This window comes from Scardinius erythrophthalmus, assembly GCF_964197995.2.
Source record: "Scardinius erythrophthalmus genome assembly, chromosome: 3".
NCBI classification, from domain to species: Eukaryota; Metazoa; Chordata; class Actinopteri; order Cypriniformes; family Leuciscidae; genus Scardinius; species Scardinius erythrophthalmus.
The window spans coordinates 43311715-43325423 of record NC_138223.1 but is presented as its reverse complement, the minus strand read 5'-3'; the positions used below and the strand labels follow the sequence as shown (position 1 = coordinate 43325423).

The 13709-nt window shown below is 36.9% G+C and overlaps 1 long non-coding RNA gene across 1 annotated transcript; it reads right to left on the bottom strand.

The window, feature by feature from the left end:
- Positions 1–1180: 1180 nt before the first annotated feature.
- LOC308688389 lies at positions 1181–3307 on the bottom strand. The gene is made up of 4 exons (XR_014029887.1): positions 3228–3307; positions 2705–2761; positions 2166–2240; positions 1181–2075 (listed from the first exon to the last, which is right to left on the bottom strand). It is a non-coding gene; the product is annotated as an uncharacterized lncRNA (long non-coding RNA).
- Between the last annotated feature and the right edge of the window lie 10402 nt (positions 3308–13709).

Genomic DNA, 13709 nt, shown 5'->3' with positions numbered 1-13709 from the left:
AAAAAGCAGCTTGGACATTCTGCTAAATATTGTAATATTGTGTTCCACGAGTGAGTACTCGATGACAGAGTTGGTGTGAACTATTCCTTTAAAGAATAAACTAATAAAGCAATTGTTTGAGCAAAGCAACAAGTTTAGTGATCAAAGTAATCTGGAGGTTAATAGGATGTCAGAGAGTTTGTCTTTACTTTAGCTTGCACAGTGAAGATGTACTGTTGAGCATTGTTGTAGTTCAGACGTTGTTTCAACCTGATGTTTCCGTCACCTCTCACTTCAAATTCATCTGGTGCTGGAGGCTGTTTAAAGAGGGAAAGTGATGGATTAAAATGAAATTCATGGACACAAGCTGTGCTACTGTACCCTGGTAATCCAGAGTTCTCGCGAGAGCACAAGTTGAATTTGCTCAGCGAGTTTACTCTGGTGTCGAGTAATGATGCTCATTAAATATGCCCCTCGATCTGAGCTGCACCAATCACATCGGGTTATCTGATATAGGCGGGCCAGAGGCGAGATAAACAGATGACGACAGCGCTGTGACGTTGAAGTCATTAGTAAACATTGCAAGATGGATGAACACCAGTTGTTTGAAACGGCTTTGGCCGCTACAATGAACGAGTTAGACTTGGCTTTTTATCTAAAACAGGAACAGAAGACAGCGCTTGAATCGTTCCTTTGCAAGAAGGACGTTTTTGCTGTTTTGCAGACCAGATACGGTAAGAGTTTAATCTACCAGTTAGCTCCGCTGGTAGCTAAGCGTATGGGGTTTATTGTTGTGAATGGTCGTAGTGTTATCCGATTGCGTGCAGTGAGATTTTCAAATGCATGCTTGGTGCCGCCCTTCGAGCTGGGCGATTTTCATTAGTTGACGAATCTTTTAGATTTAGGTCTGGATTTCCAGGCTACACTGTAAAAATAAAAGGTGCCTGGAGGAACCTTTTGGGGTTCTTCACTTTGCCACACCGGCGGAACCGTCTGTAGATCCTCTAGGCACCCTTTAAAAAGGGCCGGTTCTCTGAGGAACCACACAGGTTTCCTGAGGAACTCTTATATTAGGCACTGTGTGGAACCACTGTGGGTGCCTCCAGGAACCAAATTTCATTTTTTTTTTAAATATTTAATTTCATGTTATTACTATGGTTACCTTTGACTTCTATTATAATAAACAAATTGAACCAAATACAAAATAAGAATTGTTTATTACATATTTGATATTCATTTTTATACATACACTTCCATGCACATGGGGAAAAAAGCTAACTACAGATTAATATCAATGACTACACAAAAAAATAGTATAATACATAAGCAACATGAATAATCAACCATGTATATACAATAGATAAACAAGAAAAGACATCTCAACAAAATGCATGGAAACACATATGTTCCACTAAATAAATCAATGTAAAAAAATTACATTTGAACTAATTAAAAATGTCCATCTTTACTTAACTTTAAAACATTTGTGTTTCAGTCCGATGGTTAGTCTGACATCACTGTTTCCAAGTCCAAAAGCTCTATCAGATGCCAAAAACAAACAACAGTGCTAATATACACTCATTGTGCTGTAACCTTTATCTCTATACTGAAATCTCTGATGGTTAGTTATTCAGCTATTTTGAATCATAAAATGTTTAAGTCTGGGATGCCGTTAGACTGGAGACTGTAATACACTATGGCTTTTGAAAAGCTTAAATGTGTGACTTGAATCAACAGTATTCATAAATGGTTGTTGAGTATTCTCATGAAACAAGATAGAGGAAGTAGAGGCTTCGACCCGGAAACAGAGTTAAGGTGCAGTAAAATGATCTGTTGTTCTGTGAATGTTCACTGGTGAATTCAGTCATTTCAATATGAATTCACACGATCAGCAATTTCGTTTGTGGTCAAAAATGTCACTATGGGACCAAGTTGGTGTGAGGTACTTAACGAGTTAGAAAAGTGAAAAGGTACAGCATCGTTTTCCGTTTGTTTTTCCTCTTTTCTGGTGGATGGTCCAGGCACTTCGATGATTTTCAGGTCTACAGGAGGATTTTTATTCTTGATCAAACTTGTATTTCAGCTTACTGAGATCCCTGCAAAGTACAAAATGTACTGTTAGTAAGGTTATTAAACTGATAGTTGTGAAATTTTAATAATTTCCTCAGCCTTGTGACGTTCCAGACCTGTTTGACTTTCTGTCTGTGGAACCCAAAAGCAGATCTCAGGCATAATGCAACCCCAGTCACCGATCGCTGACACTGCATGAAACACAAGCAGAAAACAATTGTGTAAATCATTCATGAAACCATTCTTATGCACACTTGTCTAGTTCAATTCAATGCAACAATTTATGTAAAAATGGTTAAGCTCCAAAAATGTCCCAGAAAAGATCCTAAAAATAATCAATGAGTTCACAACTCATGTGTTATGGGTTGTGTTGCAAGTCTTCTGAAGCCTAATAGCTTTTTCCTATTTATTTATTTTTTTGTCGAAAAAGACTAAACTTGAAGTTATAATTCAGAGTTAAAATGTCTATAGCATTTTTTGTGAATCAAACCTGTGATATTATTTTTCTGAGTAACATGAATGAGATTTGAGATCATGAGAAAAGATTTTCAGAGAGTAACTGATTAAAAAACACAAGTACACAGTCAAACAATACAATTTCACACAGAGAAAGTTCATAGTAATAAAGTACTTGCATGTGGTGCAGGTAACTTACTGTAATTCAATGTTGCCACTGAAATGTTCAGATTATTTTAGAAATGTAATGGTTGTTCTGGGGAAACAAAAGAACAAAGCTGATTATTCACAACATAATATTTATTGACCAGTAAATGGCTTTAAAATGGTATTTGAGAGAATGAGGGCACCTGTAGTAAAGTTAGGCTAAACAAAAACAGACCAAACTATAACCTGTTTTTGTTATTCATAACAAACGCCAAGAATCAGAGAATTTTCTAAATTAGTTAGGCTATATCAGCAATTTGAAGACACAGTTGTACAAAATATGTTGAATTGAATGACTAAATCAATGTAAGACAATAAGTCAATAATTTCCATTTGTTCATTAGATCAACGTAGTTAGCATCGCGGCTAAAACCTTCATACCAGATACTGTGCAATAAACGAGTGGTAAACACTGTAAAAACGTAGTAATGTATAATAAATTTAGTTTAGATATATGTGTGTGTTTGAATAGTGAGTAGACTCTGTATTTATATTTATTTGGCGAGTTTACAAACCTTGTAATGGAGAGCCGAACAAACGGCGGAAGCTTTGATGAGAGGAGCCGTTACTTTCTGATGACGATCAGCTGAGCTCTGTTGCGCGCGAGCAGCGCGAGGATCACTGAAGCGACGACAGCAGAGGAATAGCAGCAGTTTCGTGACAGAATAATACTTTTCTCCTCCTGCTTCTTCTTCTTCATATAATATTATTATTATTTAGTGTTGTTGTTTAAGGTTTAAATGACTTAATAAAATAGGCCTATACTAAATATATGTAAGCTACCCAAGTGAAAAAGACTATAGTTACTGTTAAATGTATTAAAAATGCATTAAAGTATATTTGTATTGTAGGTCTACTAAAAACACACTCAAGTACATTTTTAATACATTTAATAGTACATCTTTTCCACCTGGGTATGTATACTGAATCAAACTTGCCTATAATAATAATAATAATAATAAAAATGCATTAAAGTAGGCTATATTTGTATTGTAGGTCTACTAAAAACACACTCAAGTACATTATTAATACATTTAATAGTACGTCTTTTTCACCTGGGTATGTATTCTGAATCAAACTTAAGTAGCCTATAATAATAATAATAATAATAATAGAATAATAATCTAATTCGGGCCTCACTGAACCATTGGGTTCCTCCAGATGCTGGCTTTAACATAAGAGATCTTCCAGGAACCACTTGAATGTTAAAAGATCTTCCAATAACCCTTCTATCGCATTCAAGTTCCTCTATTTTCCCCCAAAGCACTTCGAGGTCTCATAGTAATGAAAAGGTGACTCCAGAACCTCTGAAGTAAATACAAAGTGCTTAAAGGATCCCATAAGTTCCAGCAAGAACCTCAAAGATTGTCAATGGTCCTCCAGTAACCCTACTATAGGAAAAAGAGCTTTGAGGCACCAAAATTACATTTTGAAGTTCCTTGAGTATCCGACAGGATACTTGAGGCTCCTTTAGTTTTTACAGTGTATAGTGCTACTGACTAATTATTTATTATTTAGTTTCCTTTCCTTTAAAATAATCTGTATGAATAAAAAATATTAACAAACCCATGAGATTAGGTACGATTAAATACGATAATTGATTGACAGTCCTGGTGAAACTAGTGCCTGAGACCAGTAATGCAGTTTTGTGGAATCCTACTATGATTTTAAATCAAAAATATGAGAATCATTCATGACTTACCAGTATAGAATATATAATATTCCTGTTTTCTGGAGAAACATCTGCATCTTCAGCTATAACCCTGAGCACATCTGAACCCACAGCTGTCGTCTGGAGCAAAAGATACAGTTTACAAAGAGATGTGAGTCTCTGAGTGACCAAACACACTTCTGCTGTATAAAGATGTGACATTACACACACCTCTGACACTGTGACGCTGTATGTTTTACTCTGGAAGATCGGAGGATTGTCATTGATATCCTGAACTCCTAACGTCCTGATGTTTTTCAGCTGAAATGGAGAATAAAGACTTTATAGTGAAGGTTTATGTGATGAATACTTTGTCTTATTAAATAATTTGATAACGTTAATGTTTAAACTTACCGACGGGTTTGGGCAAGTGAGTGAATAATACAAAATCCCTCCTGTCTAGAAGAAATAAAACACAAAGAGACATGTGGCACTTCATTTCTTTATGAGATTAAAAAAATACATTTAATACAATTAACTATGCCTAAGCTAAACTATTAGTCAGTAGTTTCCTATTGTTTTTTTTTTGGTATTGATAAGCTTAAATTCCATTAAAGGTATTAAAATGGAGAAAATAGAATCATGTACTGTATATATACTATGAAAAGTGAACATGCAGTTGTTGCTTTAAGGAGGTATTTCTACCGATTCTACCTATGAATTCTAATTCTGTTGTTGTAACTTAATTCAATCGGGTTTATGTAACATAATACCAGGGAAAACTGTTTTAACTTAATTGAGTTACATTGACCCAATATACAATTTCCAATAAAGCTCAGGATGGACATATTCGACACATGCGCACTGCGACTACACCCTATAGAGGGCAGTATAGATTCGTGACTCGTGTCAGCTACAGGACATCTGCTATGAAGGACAAAGAAGAAATTTAGGGATTAAGTGTTGTTTTATGTGCTTTTCAGTTAAGGGGAAGATGTTGGTAGTTTATGTTCATGTTTAATGTTTAGTTATGGTGGACATTTAGAGGAGTTTCTGTTTTGAATGTTGCAGTTACCATTGTGCTGAAGAGTAGTATTGTCAGTACTACTGACACCTGTCTTTACTTAGTGGTTCATTATATACATTGTGTACAATGATGAATGGCATGTCTTGATTGAAAATTAAGACTCAGTAAATTCATTTTGTAGGTTGGACAAACAAAAATTTAATAAATAATATAAATTAAACTAATTTAAATTGTATGTAAAGAAAGGGAAATTAATACATTATTGGAGTGTATTTACATCAAGGTGGAAAAGGACTTTCATCATATAAAACAAAAAAGATTACATCAAACGAATTCAGTTATAATCAGTAATCTTAAATCATTTCATTTCAATAAAACCAGTAATTTTAGATGTTACCACATGAACTACATTTTCTAACTTGAACTGACAAATTCTTTTTTTTTTCACTGTATATATATATGTGGATCAATGAGGGACAAACCTCCTTTAGTACATCAGCATCCAGTGGTTTCATGGTTCGTACAGTAACGGTTGAGTCTCCATTAGAGTAATCCAGCTCCAGAAATAATACACCAATGTCAAAGATATGTGACCCCAGCACCAGACGATCATCAGGTCCAATATTAGTGATTATCTCGACATCTCCTGAGGGCCAGATCAAATACATATTCTGACACACAATCTAAACATTAATGCTAGATAATGCCAGTATTGTTCTTGCATTACTACTCAAAGGCATTTTAAATGACTACACAGGGTTTTTATAATTTTTTATTAAATTATATATATATATTTTTTTTTTATATTTTTCTACTGTTGGGGAGTAACTAGTTACATGTAATTAATATGTAATTTAATTACAAAATAAATGTATCTGTAATCGGTTTCAGTTACTGAGAAAAATTTGTAGTAAATTACAGTTACTTTAACGATTTCAAAGGGGGTTATCTGAATATGTTCTGTAAAAAGCTAGGATATGTTGAATTATATTCATTTGTTGCATTGCCTGTTTTTGATGTGCACGATGTCTCCTGCTATTTAAAGGCCGTTTAGTAAAGCGACGCTATTTTGATGCTTTTGATTGGTTCTTTAGGCTCTGTCACCATGGCGAGTGATGAAAATGCATACCAGTGCGGGAAATTAGAAAAGTTATCAAATGTAATCCATTACATTACTTTAAATATGTAATTTAAATAGTTACACTACTTATTACATTTTAAATAGGGTAACTTGTAATCTGTAACCTATTACATTTCCAAAGTAACCTTACCAACACCGATTATTTTATTTGAGCCGTTTCAATACAAATCAATACAATATCATTTACATTGAAATAAAGTAATTACATTTTTGCTCCTGATTTGTATTTTATTTTTTTGCTTGCAAATGTGAAAAGAAGTATCTAATATTGTGGACATTTCTCACCTTCATATCCCTCCTGGATATTCCCTACTCTGAGATTGGTTCCAGTTGCACAGTTTATCTGTGAAGTACCTTAAACAGAAACAAGTTATTGGTTTGAGGATTTAACAAACAGCTTAAAGCCTAAATAAGGCAGCACAAAATACACTTAATCACACAATATGTAAAACAATACGTATAACGATTTAAACGAGCTTACAGTTTTAAGATTAATTTTAATTTTTCATCATTATTTTCATTATGCTGGTGACAAAGTGAACAGACATTTGTCATTCTGATTTATGATTGGAAAATGAATTTTACTCCAACGTTCAGACTCTTTGCACTTAATCTTAAATCATTTCACTTGAATATTAAACACATATTACTGAATAAAGTGGTTTCCTATTAAATCCTGACAAGCATTTTACTTCATTAGAAGACTGTTGTCCTGTAAAAAAAAAAAAAGACATAGATAAAACTAAATATATATATATATAGTAACTAGATATATCTGATTAAAGTAAGTTAGGCCTCACATCCACATGTTTGAATTTAAAATTGACAGCTGGTTATGAATGCATTTTGACTTACCAATAGCACTCCTAGCACTGTGGACATGAAGACAAGCTAAAATAAATAACACCGAGAATAAATCCGTCTTTTCCATAATTCACTGTCAGTGCCGTCTGTATTATGAAGGCTGGCAGGAAAGAGAATGAATATTCCTTGAATAATTTCTCCCCCTGAGCTCTTCTTTATTGTATGCCATAAACAGTTATTATCTGATGTAAGCAAGTATCAAAGGTGCTTCATTGGGGCCAATAATGGGGAGAAATGTGGGAGGGATTTTCTACAAGTATTGTCATGTTATGACTTTCTCAGAGGATATCTGATATTAACCTATAACCTATATCTATATCTGATATAGACTTTGTTATTACCTTTACTAGATCTTGTTCTACCATTCCTCCGTAAAGGTGCAACGGTTTCAGTCATCCAGCCTCTTGTATCACTTCACACTCTTTCTTATCACATAACTGAATAATGTCAACTCAAATCAATATTTCACATCAATTTATTTACTTATTTAGTTAGTGTGTGAGGTAATAAAGAGGAATGAAGAGTCAATCGCTCATTAAAATAAAATAGGATGATACAAGATCATATTGAGGAAGTGATCATCCTAATAATGACTGTAACATGAATAACGATTATATCAACAATGTATAATTCACACCCTCCACTGCTCAGTAACTCAGATTATTAAAAAATAAATAAATCCATATCCTTTATTCCATGTTTCTACTGCCAACACAATCTTATTGTCTCGGAGTGTTGCGAAAGTACTCATAAAGACGAAATAACAAGAGAACAGTCTTTAATCCAAGTAACTCAGGGAGATATAGAGAAACAGGCTTGCAAAACTTTACTAATACTACGTTCAGAGAGGACAAAGAACTCAGAAAAACATAGGACTATAAATACTGATCCAAACCAGCAAAGAGTTAGCCTAGAAATCTAGACGCACCACCCTAGCGGCAGCAAAATTAATTTTGCTTCCAGGGTAGTCTAGCAACTCACCGTTGACTTTCAAGCTGGAAAAACCAAACTCTGGTCAGGCCAATCACATCGTGTATAGAGTCGGTGGGCGGGCTTAACATAATGACGACAGATTTGTGACGGTTCCGTGTGAATTCCCTGCTACTTGAAAACAAAGAATGGCTGATGACGAACATCGGTCTTTCGAATCGCCTTTGGCCGCGACTCTGGAGGACTTGGAGTTAAACTTTTGTTTGAGAAAAGAACAAAGAACGGCACTTAAGTCATTCTTAAAAATGGAAGATGTGTTCGTAGTTTTGCCGGCCAGATATGGCAAAAGTTGAATCTATCAACTAAAGTTAGCTCCGCTGTTGGGAAAACACTCTGGTTGGTTGAAGCGCTGTCCTATTGCGTGCAGAGGGAATTTGAAAGACAGCTGTTTATCCTGCCCCCCGGATTGAGCCGTGTCTATGGTGAGTTGCCAGACCTAACATCTTGATGTAGGTCTGGCTTGCCAGGCAAGCAAAGAGTTGGTGCCGCTTTGGAACCAATTTTCCTGGCCGAGAACCGGTTCTTTGGCTGTCGAAACACAAAGAACTGGTTCGCGAGTAGGCACCGGCTCCGAACCGGCACCAGCACTGCCTTGGTGGAAAAGGGGTAACAGAGAATTTCTCCCGCCTCCTCCCACAGGGTTACAATGGAGATTAGAGGGCAGTTTTCAAAAGAAAATGTGTGGTGTGAAAATAATAAACTCATTCCCTGTGCATCCAGGCAGTCGGCTGATCCATTCTGGATTTGCGGAACCTCAACAAACACCTCAGAAAGTACAAATTCAAAATGCTTTCTCTCAAAGGTCTGTGTCATTATATTTGTCCCAAAGACTGGTGTACATCAGTCGATCTGAAAGAAGCATATTTTCACATAGACATCTAGCCAGCACACAGTTCCTCAGGTTTGCCTATCAGGGCACAGCCTACAAGTTTTTGACAGTTTCTTTCGGGCTCTCATTAGTCCCGAGAGTGTTCAGCAAATGTTTTGTATTAGCTCAGACACTGCTGAGAAAAGTGGGTCTCAGAGTGTCAGCTTATTTGGATGATCTGCTGCTCTGTGCTCTGTCGTGGCAGCAGGCAGAGAGAGAAATACAAAAGTGCTTGTGTTTCATTTGGACATAGGCTTAAAGATAAACGAGACAAAAAGCTGCTTGGTGCCCAATCAGGAGATAATCTACCTGGGTCTCAGTCTGAACTCAGTCCTGTATCAAGCATTCCTATCAGAGGAGCGCACCAGGTCAATTTGCAGCTGTATATCCTTTTTTTTTTTTTTTTTTGAAAGGGAACAGAGTCCCATTCAGACTGTGTTTATGTCTTGGGGCTGATGGCCTCGACAGTTTCTGTCATTCCACTGGGACTGTTGTGAATGAGAGAGTTTCAGCACTGGGTAATACTGAATAATGCAGAGGCAGATCTCCTATCCAGAGGAAATCCTCTGCATGGTGAATGGACTCTCCACCCTCAGGTAGTGAGCCAGTTGTGGGAGAGGTTCGGCCAAACTGCCGTAGATTTCTTCGCCTTGCGTGAAAACACCCATTGCCCTCTATTCTTCTCTCTAGCGAGAGACGGTGCACCCATGGTAAAACGCACTGCTGTACCCAACTCTAAGAAGGGTAAGAGAGTACCAGAGGTGTAATGTCCACGGGTCAGAAAGTAAAAGTTCTGCCATATGTTTATTCCACCCATGAACTCAGCCAGCTGATTTCACTAATTAGTTATATCTCCTGGCTGAAAAACTGTGCTAATTAACAAATCCAGGTGATTGAAACAATAGCTACTGAGGAGGACTTTTACTTTCTGAATCTGGACTTTACACCTCTGGAGAGTACAGTCACTCAGTAATACTGATTGCCTCGAATTGGCCAGGGAAGTTGTGACTGATATAATTTGAGATAATTCAATTCCTGTGCGACCAGCCTTGGCCTCTCCCGTTGTGCAAGGACCTCCTCTCACAAGCACGTGGGGAGATTTTTCACCCAGCCCCAGACAAAGTGGCGTTATCGACCGCGTTATCGACCAGGCAGAACAATTCTTCCATCCACCATAGATAATTTCTCAAATTGCTTATCTAATCTGTCTCAGCTGCTGCCTGAACCAAAACAAACAGATGAATTTGAAGAACTAACTAGCACTATGAGCACTATTCTCTCTGGAACATTGGATATTGTTGCACCCATTAGATTAAAAAAGGTCAGAGAGAAAATTAAAGCACCATGGTACAACAATACTACGCGTGTTCTAAAGAGAGAAACCCGTAATTTAGAGCGTAAATGGAAACAAACTAATTTAGAGGTCTTTAGAATCGCGTGGAAAGACAGTATGTCACGTTATAAAAAGGCCCTAAAAGCGGCCAGGGCTGAGCACCTCCGCAAACTAATAAAAAAAAATAACCAATGACCCTTTAGGTCATGTTCCAAGAACATTTAAACCGGCAGTTATAAAACCTCTCATTAAGAAATCACAATTAGATCATAATAATCTAGCAAATTATAGACCCATTTCAAATCTTCCATTTATGTCTAAAATACTAGAAAAAGTTGTGTCCACTCAACTGGGCTCTTTCTTGCAAGAAAATGACATCTATGAAAAGTTAAAAAAACCTATGCGCGTGAACTCGACAATCGACTACTTTGGACTTCACCCGAAAACAGGATGTAAACAAAGGTATTTGCGCTGGCTTAAATAACATCATTTTTATACATTTCTTTCACATCTGCAGTCAGATCCACTCATGTTCACTCAGAAGGAATCACTCACATTTTCTGTGCACTTGTAATGACACATCAAGGATGTTAAAGGGTTAGTTCACCCAAAAATGAAAATTCTGTCAGTAATTACTCACCCTCATGTTGTTCCAACCGCGTAAGACCTTCGTTCATCTTCGGAACACAAATTAAGATATTTTTGATGAAATCTGAGCCATGTTTCACTCCTCCATAGGCTTCTATGTGACCGAAACTTGCTGGCCCAGAAAAGTTATTAAAGAGATCGTTAATATAGTCCAAGTGACTCCAGTGGCTCAATCTTAAGTATATCAAGCGACGAGAATACTTTCTGTGCGCAAAAACAAATAAAAATAACGACTTTATTCCACTTTTCATTTCCTTCTCTCTGGGCCTCTAGTTGGTTCGCGTAGTCTTTTTGCGCACAATGCGTAGCGCGTCTGTGTTACACGTCACCACGTAGGCTCACTATTGGCCGACGCCGGTCATGTGTGTGTTGCGTGATGACGTGCAACACAGACGCGCAGCGCAAAAACACCACGAGGCCCAGAGAGAAGGAAATGAAAAGTGGAATAAAGTCGTTATTTTTGTTTGTTTTTGCGCACAAAAAGTATTCTCGTCGCATGATAAACTTAATGTAGTGCCACTGTAGTTACTTGGACTATTTTAACGATGTTTTAATAACTATTCTGGGCCGGTGAGTTTCGGTCACACTGGAAGCCTATGGAGGAGTCAAAATTCTGTCAGATTTCATCAAAAATATCTTAATTTGTGTTCCGAAGATGAACGAAAGACTTACATGGTTGGAACAACATGAGGGTGAGTAATTACTGACAGAATTTTCATTTTTGGGTGAACTAACCCTTTAAGAGGCTAAAAGCAGGTTTAGTACTTGCCCTATTGAAGTCAACAGGGTGCAAATTTTAAAAAGAGGATAACACGGTGTTGGCAACACCGATTTTTGTTGTTGTTCTCTGTATTGACAGCACTCCAAATGTACAAAAAAATGAGCTCAATGTTAAAATTGACCGGAGTTCTCCTTTAAGAAGATGGTGGTCTGTTTTGTATATCTGTCATGGGATCCAGCAACTTCTGCTGTTATCTTGATCGAGCACTGAGCTGTGCCATCTCTGAACCAATCTTTTCAAAACCATCTAACATTGACAACGTTCTTCCTCTTGTTGCTTTAGTTGCCCATAAAGTTCTTAGCGTACACTGGCTGGAGCCTGGATTTTATGGCTCTGGATTGGTGATTTGGGGTCTGGAATGTTGAGTTCTGTGTGGAATTATGTTTGAACAAATCACCTGGAAGATTCATTTGTGTTTGGTTCGCCCTCAAATCCTACAACACTACTTAAGGGAAATCAGTTCAAGACATTTGTGCGGCAACAAGTTAGGCTTCACTTCACATTTTTGTTCGATTTTAAAAAACTGGACATTACAGAGCCATCATTAGCTCATTCCGTCATGAGACCTCAAATATGGCTTATTACTTGAAACGTAAGTAGTAGAAACTTTACAAGTCCGCTTGCTCTAATGCTAACCTAGATAAATGTGCGCAATCCAAGTTCAAGTTCAACGCATTCTCATCCTAGGGCGTCATATACTCACCCTTTAGCGTCAATATGACACGCACAGAGCTTTGTTCGGTTATGGTTAGGTTTAGGTCTGGGGTAGGGTTAGGGTTAGACCACTAGGAGGCGCCTTCTGGCCCATATCTATCTGCGTCTCATACTGACGCAGGATGAGATCGGGCTGAAATATCCAGTGTAGTTTAGAGTTGTTTTTATGGTGTTAATTTATCAGAGTTAAAATTCTCTTGAATCTAACTGTCAGAGTTAGATTCTGGTGTTGATTTGAATGGCATCAACACTTGCAGAGTAAATCAATGGTCCGGAGTCAGCGTAATTACAGCAAGTTGACATAATTGACACTGGTGATGATTTGATCCAAGTTCTTGTACATCATTTCCATTTTGATTAATGGCGGACGACTACGAGGAGAGGAGTGTTCAAACAGGTATACAATTTTATAACCACTTAATTTTTTACCAATTTTCATGTTTAGTTTACATTTCTCACCATTCAGAATAATATTAGTACGTTTTAGTATTAGTACGAGTGCTAACATTATTTCCTTTCAGATAACGTCGACAGACCACCGATAGGATCTCGAGGCCGCTTTGCTATAGTTCGCTGGCAAATTGAGGTAAGAGTTGCATAGCTTATGTTAGTTAGCAGTTTTAAGCTTAAGTTTTCTTATATTTTAGAATAACAGGGTAATTTCTGTGATTTGTTTAACTTAACTGTTTAATGAGTTAAATTAACGCAAATTACATAGCATCCACATTCCCCTTCTTGGGGCTCACGTTATTTGCGCTGCCAAAATAAGGTATTGTAATGCATTTTTATCTCCAATATTTTTGTATAACTGTGCATTGTTCCACAAATAATCTCTGACTGTCAGCAGTAACGTGCAAATATTTATTTATTAATTAATTATTTATTAAATTAAGTATATAGCAATTACTCTTGTCTGCAAAGTAAAAGGCAGCGGATATAAATAATCAGGTAATCATGCAAGAAGCGTTTTGCTGAACTTT